Raw genomic sequence first — 13,733 nt, 5'->3', positions numbered from 1 at the left:
GTTCAAATTTAGAAGAAGGTAACTTCACTGGGTGATTTTTCTCCCTTTTTCATGAATGTTAGCCTAAAAACAGTGTCCTATCTGTGCAATATTGGATGGCTAAGATTCAGGTAGACAATTGGGAGCCTTGCTATCTTGAAAAAGCTAAAATACAGAGTTTGAGACTAGCATGACAGATGGTAAGTAAAGGGAGTCCCATAACAACAACAGCAAGAACAAGAACAACAAAAATCTAGAGAAGGATCCTCAAACTCTGTGTATAAAGTCTATGTATGAAGGTAAAGAACAAAGACAAATATCGAGCTAACAAGATGTTGCAATTATTACAGAAGCAAAAGCAGCTATTTTAGATATATTCCAGGTCATATAGGAAAATAGGTCTATAATGAGAAAAAAAAAGGAAAAGAATATATCTGCAGAAATTTAAAAAAAAATAAGCAGATAGAAATTCTCAAACTAAAATATTTACTATTTCAAGTATTTATATATATATATGCATATATATATATATATTTGAAATAGTAAATAAATACTTAGTATTCAAAGAAGAAAAGGGCCATTGAATTTGAAGATAAAGCAATGTAAATTATAAAAAAAAAAAACAAGGGAGGAAAAAATGCAAAAAAAAAAAAAAAGTTTTGGAAAATTGTGGGGCAATATTAAATAGACTAACATATATGTGATTGGAAACTTATCATGAGAGAAGAAAAATTTGTGGAAAACTTTTGAAGAAAGAAATCTACCAAATTTAGTGAAAGATGCAAATTTATAGATTCAAGAAATTCAGTGAGCTCCATGGAGAAATATACTAGGAAAACTACACCTTGGCATATCATAGTCAAACTGATAAAAGACAAAGAGCAAACTTTGAAAGCTCTCAAAAACAAAACAAAACAAAAAACAACAAACAACAACAACAAAAAACAACAGGTACATATTTGAAAGTCTAAAAAAGAAACATAATTTTGAAAAAAATTGATTCCAATGGCTGTTGACCACTCATCAGAAACAATGGAGCCCAAAATTCTGTAGGCCAACCACATTTTCCTAATTGTTTTGTTTTAATATAGTTGACATACAGTGTTACATTAATTTCAGTTGTACAAAATAGTGATTCAATACCTCTATACACTATGCCATGCTAACCACAAGTGTAGCTATCATACAACACTGTTACAATATCATTGATATCAATTTCATATGATGTACCTTGTATTCTCATGACTTCTTCATTCCATAACTAGAAACCTGTATCTCTCAATCCCCTTCACTTATTTTGCCCACCTCACCACCCCAACAACAATCAATTTGTTCTCTGTAATTATAGGTCTGACTCTGTTTTTGTTTGTTTGTTTGTTTATTCATTGTTTTGTCAGATGTGATCTATATCTATCTGTATCTATCTGTTTTATATATATATATATATATATATATATATATATATGATGGAATATTATGCAACCATAAAAAAGATAAGACCTTGCTGTTTGCAACAACATGAATAGACCTGGAGAATATCATGCTAAGTGAAACAAGTAAGACTGAGAAAGACAAATATCATATGAAAATGCCATATGATTTCACTTATATATGGAATATAAAAAGCAAAACAAAAATAGACCAATACTATAAACATTCGGGTGCACGTGCCCCTTCGGATCACTACGTTTGTATCTTTAGGGTAAATACCCAGTAATGCAATTGCTGGGTCATAGGGTAGTTCTATTTTCAACATTTTGAGGTGACTCTTAATCTCACAAAACAAACTGAGGGTTGTTAGGGGGAGGGGAGTTGGAAGAAGGGGGTTGGGGTTATGGACATTGGGGAGGGTATGTGCTATGGTGAGTGCTGTGAAATTTGTTAACCTGGTGAATCACAGACCTGTACGCCTGGGGATAAAAATATATTATATGTTTATAAAAAAGAAAAAGAAAAGAAAAAAAAGTTAAATAAAAAAAAGACCAATACTTTTTTTTTCTTTTTTTATGATGTGGGAAGAGAAGGAATCTGAAATCTAAATAAAACAAAAATTTTTATCAAAAATGAAGATAAACTAATGGGACATTCATATAAATGACTATGAAAATAATGTTACTTCTATGAGAACTGCACTATAAGAAATGCTAAAAGAATTCTTTTCTGGGTGAAGAGAAATGAGCCCAGAAAGAAATTTATAACATCAGACAAGAATAAAGGGCACCAGAAATGGAAAATATGTAAGTAAATATGATAGAATTATTTTTTCCTTTTAATTTTCTTAAAATACATATGACTATTTAAAGGAAACTTTTTATAACATCGTTGGTTTTATAATTATGTAGATGTAATGCATAAAACAGTTTGCCAAACTATAATGCAGGAGCTAAATGCATCCCGCTACCTGTTTTTGTACAACCTATGAGCTAAGAATGGTTTTTACATTTATATTTTTAATTATTGAAAAAAGATAGAATATCTCATAACACTTGAAAATTTTATCAAACTCAAATTTTGGTGTCCATATATAAAGATTTATTTAAACACAGTCATTCATTTATTTACATATTGTGTATGGCTTTTTTATTACATCATGCAAAAATTAACTGAAAATGGATCATAGAATTAAAGATAAAACCTGAAATGACAAAATACCTGGAATAAAACAGTATAATATCTTTGTCAGCTTGAGGTTAACAAAGATTAGTTAGACAAAGCACAAAAATTATAATCACAAAAGAAAATGAGCTTCATCAAATTTAACTTTCATTTCTCAATAATAAAAAGGCAAGCCAAAGAGTAAGAAAAGACAGCCACCAACAGAGGAATTTGTATTATATATATCTGACATGACTTGTATCCAGAATATATAAAGAGTTCTTAACTCTTTAAAAAGTCTCAATAACAAGACATAGTAGTTTTTTTTTATTGTTGCTATAATAATTTACTAAAACCTTAGTGGCATAAAAGCAACATAAATTTATCTTACAATTCTGAAGGTCAAAAGGAACATAAATTTATCTTACAGTTATGAATGTCAAAAGTCCTAAAATCAAGGTGTTGGCAGGGCTGCATTCCTTCTGAAGGCTCTAGAGGAAGTTCTGCTTCATTGTCATTTTCAGTTTATAGAGGTCATAGACATTCCATGTCTCATTCATGGCCATTTTCTCCATCTTAAAGGCCAATGGCATAGCATCCTCAAATCTCTCTCTACCTCTTTATTTCTCTAAAAATCTTTCTCTCTCTCTCCTCTACTTGTGTGGCTGTATTTCTTTCTCTGACTTTGATCCTCCTTCTTACTTTTTATTAGGACCCTTGTGATTAGATTGATCACACTGGGATAATTTAATTTCCTCATCTCAAAATATTTAACTTAATCACATATGTAAAGTCCCTTTTGCTGTGTAAGATATAGGCAGGTTTTGGAAATTAAAATATAGTCATGGGGAGAAGGGCATAATTTGATCTCCCATAAAAGACAAACAGCCCAGTATATTAAGGGGTAACAATTTGAACAGATACCTTACAAATGAAAATGCAGAAATGAATGGTTAATTAACACAAAAAAAGATGGCCAACATTATTAATTAGGAAAAGACTTTTACATGAATGTTCAGAGCAGCTTTCTTCATAATAGCCAAAACTAGAAGCAATCAATTGTATATTTGATGAAGGAGTAGAAAGGAATCTAAGGGCAAAACATAAGCTGACACCCCAAAATTCACACCCCACTCCCAGATGGGTTATATGTGACATTCCTCAGGGACTCCTACCTGCCCTACAGCTAATGGAAGAAAAAACAAATGGTTAACTTAGAGATTGCAGTCCTGCTGGACATGAGTCTCCCGCAGTTCACAAATGCTTTAGTGATTTACAAGAAAAAAAAAAGTTCTTACCAATAACTTAACTTCCAGAAGGAAACTTCCAAGTATCTTAATGTTAATGATTTACCTGAGGGAACACAACCTTAACTTGACAATGGAAAGGCCTCCAAAATCTTGTAGGTCCTCCTTAGTATATAAAAGTTCTTTTGAAAACCTCCCTTTTTCCTTACCTCCCCCAACTCCCAAGTATATGATCAGTCCCCTCTCAGAGTTTGGTGTAGCAGCTCTTTCTGTCCATCTGTCTTGTCCCAGTGCTTTAATAAGATAACCATTTTGCAACACAAACAACTCAAGAATTCTTTCTTGGCCATCAGTCTGGACCGCACCCTACCACCAACTCACCTACATTCCAAAACTACATTATATTTATACAGTATAATGCTATTCAGCCACAAAAGAAACAATCAATATGCATAATATTGAATAATTATGAGTCTCAAAAACATTATGCTGAGGAAAAGAAATCAGATACAAAAGAATACATTTTATAATATGAAGTTCTAAATGGACCAAATTAATCCATATATTAAAAATCATATCATTTGTTAACTGTATAGGCATAAAGAGAGCTGATTGCCAAGAGCTAGGATTGTTTCACTGTTTACACAAATGTATACATATATCAAAATATATGGAATGCAATGGTTAAAATGGATGAACTTTTTGTGTTCTAATTATACTTCAATAAAGCTGAAATATATATTATGGAATTTTAAGAAGCATCAAAGATAAGAATAAAACTGAAGGCAAATAACAATTTATTAATTTTGGTTTAATCAGAGTTTAATTGATGGCTATGCAGTTTGAGTATTTCATACCTCATTAGAATATAATTTTTATATTGAGCATATGCTACGTGTTAAATATGTTCTGTTGCTGAATATGATGTAGGAAAGATGTTAGGTTTCAAAGCCAACAGCCAAGAAAGAATTCTTGAGATGCCTTTGGTGCAAAAAGTTTTTTTTTATATATATTTTATTGATTTATTTGAGAAAGAAAGAGAGCAAGAGAGCAAGAGCAGGGGGAGGGGCAGAGGGAAAAGGAGAAGCAGACTCCCCACTGATCAGGGAGCCAGATGCAAGGCTCCACCCCAGGACTGTGGGGTCATGACCTGAATGGAAGGCAGAACCTTCACCAACTGAGTCACCCAAGCACCCCAAAAAGGTGGTTTTATTTAAGCACAAGAACAGGAACTGTGGGTACAAAAAGCTGCACTGGAGTCATGAGGAATAGCTCATTATATACTTTCAAGCAGGGAGGGAGTTAGGGATAGCATAAGTCTCTAAGGAATTTTAGAAGCAAGGTTTCCAAGATCTTGAGGGGCTAGGTATTGTTGGGAAAAGGTCATTTATTACTGTCTAATAATAGAGTCATGAGACCCTTCAGATCTATATCAATGGGTTATATGCTTGGGAGATAATTGCCAACATATATTTTGTGGGGCAGAGGTAAAGGAAGTTTCCAAAGAAATTTTTATAGGTTAAAGTAGACTTACAGGGCCCTGGAGGTTGAACTAAGATTGCCTTTTGCCCTTAGGGAAGTATTAATATTGAGGTAATTGAGTTCTGAGAGGAATGTTACTTTGCCTGTTTCAAGGACTTGTCAATATGCTGTAGGTAGTAAGGTAATTTAATAATTTTTCTTCTGCCTTTGTTTCCCACATCACATATACAGGGGGAAAAAAGATAAGTACAGCCCTATTTCTCGTGTTCCACTGGGGAACACTTTACGATAATCACCTAAATAAGAAAATTTCAGAGTGTTATAAACATTATAAAGAAAATAAAATAAGGGTGCCTGGGTGGCTCATGGGTTAGGCCTCTGCCTTCGGCTCAGGTCATGATCTCAGGGTCCTGGAATAGAGTCCTGCATTGGGCTCTCTGCTTGGCAGGGAGTCTGCTTTCTCCTCTCTCTCTCTGCCTGCCTATCTACCTATTTGTGATCTCTCTCTGTCAAATAAATAAAAATCTTTAAAAAAAATAAAATAAATAAAATAGGGTGATAAAATAATGACTTGGGGACTCATGGCTACTTAAGGTACTTAAGATGTTGCAGAAGTTCTGAAGTGACCAAGAAACTCAAGCGGCATGTGCAGAGCTGGGACAACACAGCTTTATTAACACCAGCAGGCTCACTCCCAAAGTCTGAGCCCTTGACAGGGTTAGGTGTTAGTTTTTATGGTTATAGGTGATGGGGGATAGTAACGGGATGTTTTTGCAGTCTCTCAAAGCCAAATGGCCACTTCATGCAGAAGTATAATCTATAAGGAGGCGTCTCAGGAGAGTGCTAAATCACCCCAGGGTACTTGTTTCTTTTTCTTTTCTTAATCAAACAGGACAGGCATCTGGTCTTTTTCTTCTGCCTCAGCAGGGGCAATGACTTGTTATCTTATCTTAACCAAATGGGATGGCCATTTGGTCTTTACTTCTGCCCTAGCAGGAGCAATGGGGAGCAGCGGACAGGAAGGGGCTGGGGCCCAGGAGTCTCTATCCGCCTCATGTACCCCCTCTTGATGATCTGCAGGGGCACCCTAGAGATCATCATTATCTAGATTTAAGGGACTGTATCCTCAGAGGGCAAGGATATGGGCTGTCACATGTTGAGAGATGGTATTTCTGATGAAACAGGTGAGGTTGTTGAAGAGAAAAGGACCGAGGGTAACTAGGAGGAGTAGGGACAATAAAGGGCCAGCTAGGTGTAATAGCCAAGATGTCCGTGATTGTGCGTTGAAACCCCAAGATGTGAGTTCTTCTCGACGATGCTGGTTGCATTCCCATAGCTCGCGAACCTTGGAGGTGACAATCCCGGAATGGTTGACATAGTAGCAGCGTTCTTCCTGTAGGAAGAAACAGATTCCTCCCTTTTCAGCAGTGAAGAGATCTAGGGCTTGCGGATTCTGGAGGGCTATTACCGCCAGACTGGAGAGTTGTTTCTGGAGGTACGCTAATGAATCTGCCATACATTCCATGTCATCGTTCAGTTCCTGTGAAAGCCTGAAGTAAAAGTTAAGGGAAGTCCCAAGGCCCGATGCGCCAGTAGCTATGCTGGCAAAGGCTCCATCCTTCATTGGTGGCCTTTGGTTTTTAAGACATTCTGGACCTGATGTGAAGTCATTACAGTTGGGGGCTGTCCCATAATTAGGTTTGAGGCTCCTTTTACCAGGAGTTATGTTGTATGCTTAGAAAGCCTTTGTTCATATTTGTACCTCAGCAGAGGTGGCTTCTAGGATATATATAACTGAAAAATACCATTAAGCTCTTTTTTTGAGGTATTAATATTCTAATTACAAAGGATCACTGGCAAGTGGGAGAAACCTTGTCTTAAGAGATAAGGCTATTCCCAGGTGCATTACCCAACCAATCATAAAGAAAGTGGGGCTATCTATTATCTCCACAAGTCCATAGTTAATCCTATGGAATGGGGTATGCTTCTGGCTTTTAGGGAGGGATTTCATTATCCCAGCCACACAGAGCTGGTCAAGGTGATAAGTTACAAAACTGTTGGGGAATCAGTCCCATTTTCCATCTGTTTAATCATATGCCACGGGGTCCTGTTATTATTATCCCCACAGAATATTAAGCAAGAAGATCATCTAAATGAGCTATTGTGTAACTTCTCTGAAGTTTACCTCAAGTTGTCTAGGTTAAGTAAACAATATTAAAAGACAAACCTAGAATCCACAAGGTGTGTTATTAAAACATATTTTTTCTCTCTAAAATAACCCTCATTTCTAGAAATGGCCAAATCAGGACTAATTTATTTGAAGAACAAGTCCAGTTTTTGACAGATTTGGCCTAATTATTTACATAAGCTCAGCAAGAACAGTGAGTGATCATATAGCTCTTTTAGAATCTGCTTGGCTGGAACTTCTTATAAGGAATCTCTAGGTTGAAGTTTTAAGTAGCCTCTCTAGTCCAGAATCCAAGCCAAGTACTTGCCATCAGACATGCATGCCTGTGATACCTATAGATTTGGGCAGATTCCTCTTCACAAGGTCCCCAAAGTATCCTGAGGTTCCTGCACCTGCCAGGAAGTGATATTCTTTACTCACCTGGTGAGGCTGGTGGGAACTCTGTAAGCAAGGTATCAGGCCAACAGTTCCAAGGGGCTTTATTACTCCACGTTTCATAAAGTCAACCTTAGTTCCTTTAAGCTGTCTGGTCATATCTGAGTCTACGCATGTCTTTCTCAAATATGACATTCCAGTCAAAGCCCTGGTAAAATAACCCATGTTTCCAATGGTGCCTTGTTACAAGGAGAACAGATTCTTATTGAACTTATGCAAATGACTGATTGACATGGAGAATACTTACTGAGACCATTTGAGTTTCAGAGAGTTTACATAGAGAGACAAGTTGAATACTTTGATTTGTTTACAAATGAATATTTTACATTTCTGTAAGTCACAGATAAGTAAAATTTTCCTTAGTGTGGAAGAGCAAACATTAGAGAGCCAGCGATGTTTCAAGCAAAAGTCACAACACTAAGAGACACAATACTATAATCTTTTAGTTCATTTAGTCCCATGTTACTAATTCTGGTTTAGTTTGAATGCGGCTTTAGTTAGTTCTGGAAATTCTTTCCCATTTCAGTTTTACGATTTTCAATATATTGAATACCTGTATTCGTCCTGAAAGTCCTTTATATGAATCTCCTTTAAGGTGAAACTCATTTTATAAGAGAATTAAAACAATTATAAAGGACAAAAACTTAGAATAAATATGGTTAAAGAGCTGATGCAATTAGAGTTTATAACTTAGCTGGCAAGGAAATCAGGTCATTTCTGTGATGTATAATACTTCAGTAATTAAATATCAAGTGCTGACCTTATCAAAACATTAAAGGTTTAGGAAACATATAGAACCACTAGAATCATTGTAGCATTTACCCAAATGTAACCTAAGGTTTATCATTTGTTTAGCAGTACTTCCTGAGTAACTTAGCATACCAAGGAAAAGTCTAATGAGTTAAAGAGATTTCATATACAATTTAAATCTTGTCAACATTTGGTAAAATCTTAGAAAGTTTTAAGTCACATGCCTAAATATAATTGGGGATGTTAAACATCTGATATAGGCGAAATGTGGAAAATGGTTTTTCTGGACAGGCAAAGAGGAAACAACTGTTTATGTTTTCTTCTTAACATCAGATTGATTAACCTAAGAAAACTTTATCCTTTTAAACAGAGAGAAAAGCAGCTTTCTATACCAGTGTCTTTTTTTTTTTTCCATTTCAATCTTAGTCTGTCATGACCACACTTAAAATTCTTCTTCTGAAGATTTCCCTTCACAAACCTCCTACAACTTTCCTTTGCATTTAACCAATGCATTTGTCCCAAGCCATTTCCTTCCAAATAACCATCTCATTTAGGACAAAATTACCTTCTTTTCCTTTGACAAAATGCATTCCCATTCCTTATATCTTTTTTATAAATCTCCTACTTTTCCACATACAGAGTTGTTTCCCTTATTTCCATCAGTCATAATTACAGTTAGCAGAATTTTGTACTCTTAGAAACACCTCAGTCTCTAGTGATGGCTAAGTATTAACTGATTGTGAATGGTTACAACAGAATTCTTTAGATGGCAAATTTATGAATCAGTTAAGCACAAAACATGTTTTCCAACAGATTTAAATATTCTAGTTTCTTTGCAGTAGGAAGTCAAAGGCACAAACCTATGTCCAGTAATCAATGCTTTAGAATTTTATTCCATTTGGAAAAGACCTAGATGCCCACAATTTAATTCCATTTGGCATCCAACCAAAACTTTAAAGTTTCAGGTTACGAAAGATTTTGAAGCTACATTAATAATTACCCATGAAAGCTTTGATGAGACAATTAACCATTTTAGTTATCTTTTACTAACAACCCAACAGAGGTAACATGAGGTTGTTTGATCTTCAGTAAACCTTGATAGAATAAAAGTTTCACATTTACCATTGATAACGTAAAAGATACATCTGTCTGAACTAAACCAACAAACATACTTTAAATGCTGAAATATGTTCCACCAGGATCTTTACCATGGTCAATTTTCCACCTGAGACACGTGGGGGAATCTGGAGTTGGATGGTGTTAGGTACTGGGGTGCTCTTCTTGCTCCCTGACAGTGAAGGGAGGAGCTGTGGTGCCTGAGGTGTTGAGGATGCTCTAACAGCCAGTAATGCAGGCTGCACCCAAAGTGGTGCCGAAACAGGAAAAAGGGATAGGGAGGCGGAAGAGACAAAATGCTGCCAGAGGGCAGAGAAAGCGTTCCCAGTTCAGGATATCATCAGCTCCAGAGGAGCAGATGCAATATTTTCCCACCTACAAGGGGGGATAGACAATCCATACTGGGCCAGAGAAGACAGGGAATTTCCCTGAAACAAAGGAGGATTTTTGGCAGCTGCTTGAGAATATTTCTTAAAGTCCCCATCCTGAAGGACACCTGGGATCGTGACATGAACCAAAGGCAGACACTTAATGACTGAGCCACCCAGGCAACCCCCACTTTCTCTTAAAGGTAAATATGAGAGCTTCTTTTATTTTATATCCTGTTTGGATCAAGTTTCCTGTAGGCTGTCAGAGCTGCTAAATCAGGCCCTGGGTCAGAGGACTGTGGTCCCCACAATTTCTGATGGGTTCATCCTTGTCCAGAGCTCATCCTGGTTGCTGCCTCTGATGGCCCCCCAGGCCAGGGCCTCCATGATAAGCTTTGCTTTATTAAAGCCTTTTGTTTCATGAAAGGTATCTCTGAAGGATGCAGATCCAGTTCCAACCACCTTTTGCACCCTTGGGAAGTAAAAGGCTATCTTCTTACTTGCTAAGGACTGGGGAAACTTTAAGTACAAAGGGCAGGGGAAGCCTACGTTACAAAGAATATATGGTGAACCATTGCCTCTTAGAGGCCAGAGAAACATAGCGCCATACATTGCTAATGAAAATCCATCCATTCCACTCTTTCACTATGAAGAGCCCTGGAGATCATGACAGACAAAAGAAGGCTTCTGCAGAAGAACGGCTGAAGAGACCCTGCAAAACAGTTTTCTGTACAAAAGCCTCCTGCTGTCCCGCCCCAGATCTATACTAACAGTGGCAAAAGATACAGCAACTGAAGTCCCCAGAAAGAGAAGGGGGAAGTGTTGGAGCTGTACTGCAATTGGCGGGTTTTGAGCTTGTGCACAGGGGTTAAGTGAGGTCAGTGCCAAGTTCTTTGAGCTGGTACATTACTGGTTTCTGATCCCGTCCAAGTGTCGGGAATACAGATTTACTGATCTGTCGTCCCAAGCTCCTGAATCCACATGGCCCTATGGGTGGCACCTGTTCACATCCCTGGTCCTTGTCCTCCTATCCATCCCAGCCGGTGAACATGCCAGGTCAAACTGCATGTTCACTCACGCATTCACATCAAAGTTACTAGTGTTCCTCCCCTCCAGGAGGCCGTGACCTGTGGAATTCCTTTCTGAAATTCCTTCTTGTCCCTTACTATTGATGCAGAACCATACCCATGGGGGAAGTGTTCTAGCTATTTCTAACCAGGAGTCAATATATGGAGACTGATCTGGGTGCCCTGGGTTTTCTGTGACCACGCGGTAAACACGTTGGATGGTGGGCAAATCTAAGGTTCCTCCTCAGGGACATCCTGCATCAAAAGTAGGCCATTCTAGCTTGCAGAGGGTTCTGAGTTTTCCTGGGGTCATGTGAATCCCATAGTCACCACTGAAGCCCCCCTGCCCTTTTTTTTAAGTTTTTAAGCATACTATCTAAGACTGTAGGTTTACTGGGTTTCCCACCCATTGTAAATGGCATCACAAACAAAGGGTGGGGTACTTTCAGATGCTGTCCTGCTCAGGTCCCTCGCGGGAATTTAGGAGCATCTTAGCTAAGTTCTATCCATATAAGCTCTGGACCAGGCTACTCCATGGAGTAGATGACCATTATGCCATATGATGCTCCGTGAGACTCAGGGTGCAGCCCACTCAGACTCTGTAGCAGAAACAGTTGAGCCATACAGACACAGTCATATACACAAGCGTTTCTCAGATTCAAACAGTTTGGACAACCCCCTGGGTATCCCTAACTGATGGGAGGTGATCAGGCTCCCCTTCCATCCTTAACGGATGGGTCTGGCTTGGACAGTGGCCCCGGGGCTTACCTGGTTTGATGGGTGGATCCAGTCAGTTGTCCCCGATCTCCTATTATTGGTCCAGCAGGGCGGAGGTGAGCTGCAGCTGCCCAGGAAAAGCCAGACTTGGGTCTACTGAGATCAGTGGGGCACAACTAAACCCTAGGGTAGTTACTCTGTTTGTCCTCCACAGCCCATCTCCTGTCCCACACCAGTGGCACAATAGGCCAGCGTGGTTGGGCTTCCGGGTCAAGGAACCAAATGTTGCAGAAGTTCTGAAGCGACCAAGAAACTCAAGTGGAATGTTTCGGAAAGCTGGGAGAACACAGCTTTATTAATGCCAGTGGGCTCAGCGGATCACTCCTGAAGTCTGAGCCCGCGACAGGGTTAGGAGTGAGTTTTTATGGTTACAGGTGATGGGGGATGGTAATGAGACATTTTTGTGGTCTCTCAAGGACAAACGGCCCCTTCATGTGGAAGTATAATCTATGAGGAGGTATCTTAGGAGAGTGCTAAATCAACCTGGAGACTTGTTACTTTTTCTTTTCTCAATCAGACAGGACAGGCATCTGGTCTTTTTCTTCTGCCTCAGCAAGAGCAATGACATGTTATCTTATCTTAACCAAATGGGATGGCCATTTGGACTTTACTTCTGCCCTAGCAGGAGCAATGGGGAGCAGGGAAAGGGAAGAGACTGGGGCCCAGGAGTCTCTATCCGCCTCAAAGACTTGGGGTGGTTAGGGAGGCATCTTTGAAGAAATGACATTAAAGCTGAGATTTATGTTCTGAGCACTAGTCTGTCCAAGTGAAAGTGTAAAGCAGTGTTCATTGTCAAATAAGTATTGTAAACAGTAAAAATAAAGACATAAGTGTATTGAGCCTAGATTTGATTGAAGGTAAATTTCACATAGGTACTGAAACTGACAGAATATTTGGAAAGGAATAATTATGAGATCTATTCCATAACATTTACTTCAATTTTTTTTCATTTTTTAAATTTATTTTTTAAATTTATTTTCAGCGTAACAGTATTCATTGTTTTTGCACCAAACCCAGTGCTCCATGCAATCCGTGCCCTCTCCAATACCCACCACCTGGTTCCCCCAACCTCCCACCCCCTGCCCCTTCAAAACTCTCAGACTGTTTTTCAAAGTCCATAGTCTCTCATGGTTCACCTCCCCTTCCAATTTCCCTCAACTCCCTTCTCTCTAACTCCCCTTGTCCTCCATGCTATATGTTATGCTCCATAAAAAAGTGAAACAATATGATAATTGACTCTCTCTGCTTGACTTATTTCACTCAGCATAATCTCTTTCACTCCCGTCCTTGTTGCTACAAAAGTTGGGTATTCATCCTTTCTGATGGAGGCATAATACTCCATAGTGTATGTGGACCACATCTTCTTTATTCATTCGTACATTGAAGGGCATCTTGGTACTTTCCACAGTCTGGCGACCGTGGCCAGTGCTGCTATAAACATTGGGGTACAGATACCTCTGTATCGTTGGGGTAAATACCCGGTAGTGCAATTGCAGGGTCATAGGGAAGCTCTATTTGTAATTTCTTGAGGAATCTTCACACTGTTCTTCAAAGTGGCTGCACCAACTTGCATTCCCACCAACAGTGGAAGAGGGTTCCCCTTTCTCCACATCCCCTCCAACACATGTTGTTTCCTGTCTTGTTAATTTTGGCCATTCTAACTGGTGTAAGGTGGTATCTCAATGCGGTTTTAATTTGAATCTCCCTGATGGCTAGTGATGATGAACAT

Source organism: Enhydra lutris, unplaced genomic scaffold (assembly GCF_002288905.1).
Source record: "Enhydra lutris kenyoni isolate GAN:26980312 unplaced genomic scaffold, ASM228890v2 scaffoldscaffold67, whole genome shotgun sequence".
NCBI lineage: Eukaryota > Metazoa > Chordata > Mammalia > Carnivora > Mustelidae > Enhydra > Enhydra lutris.
Note: the sequence above shows the minus strand (reverse complement) of the source record.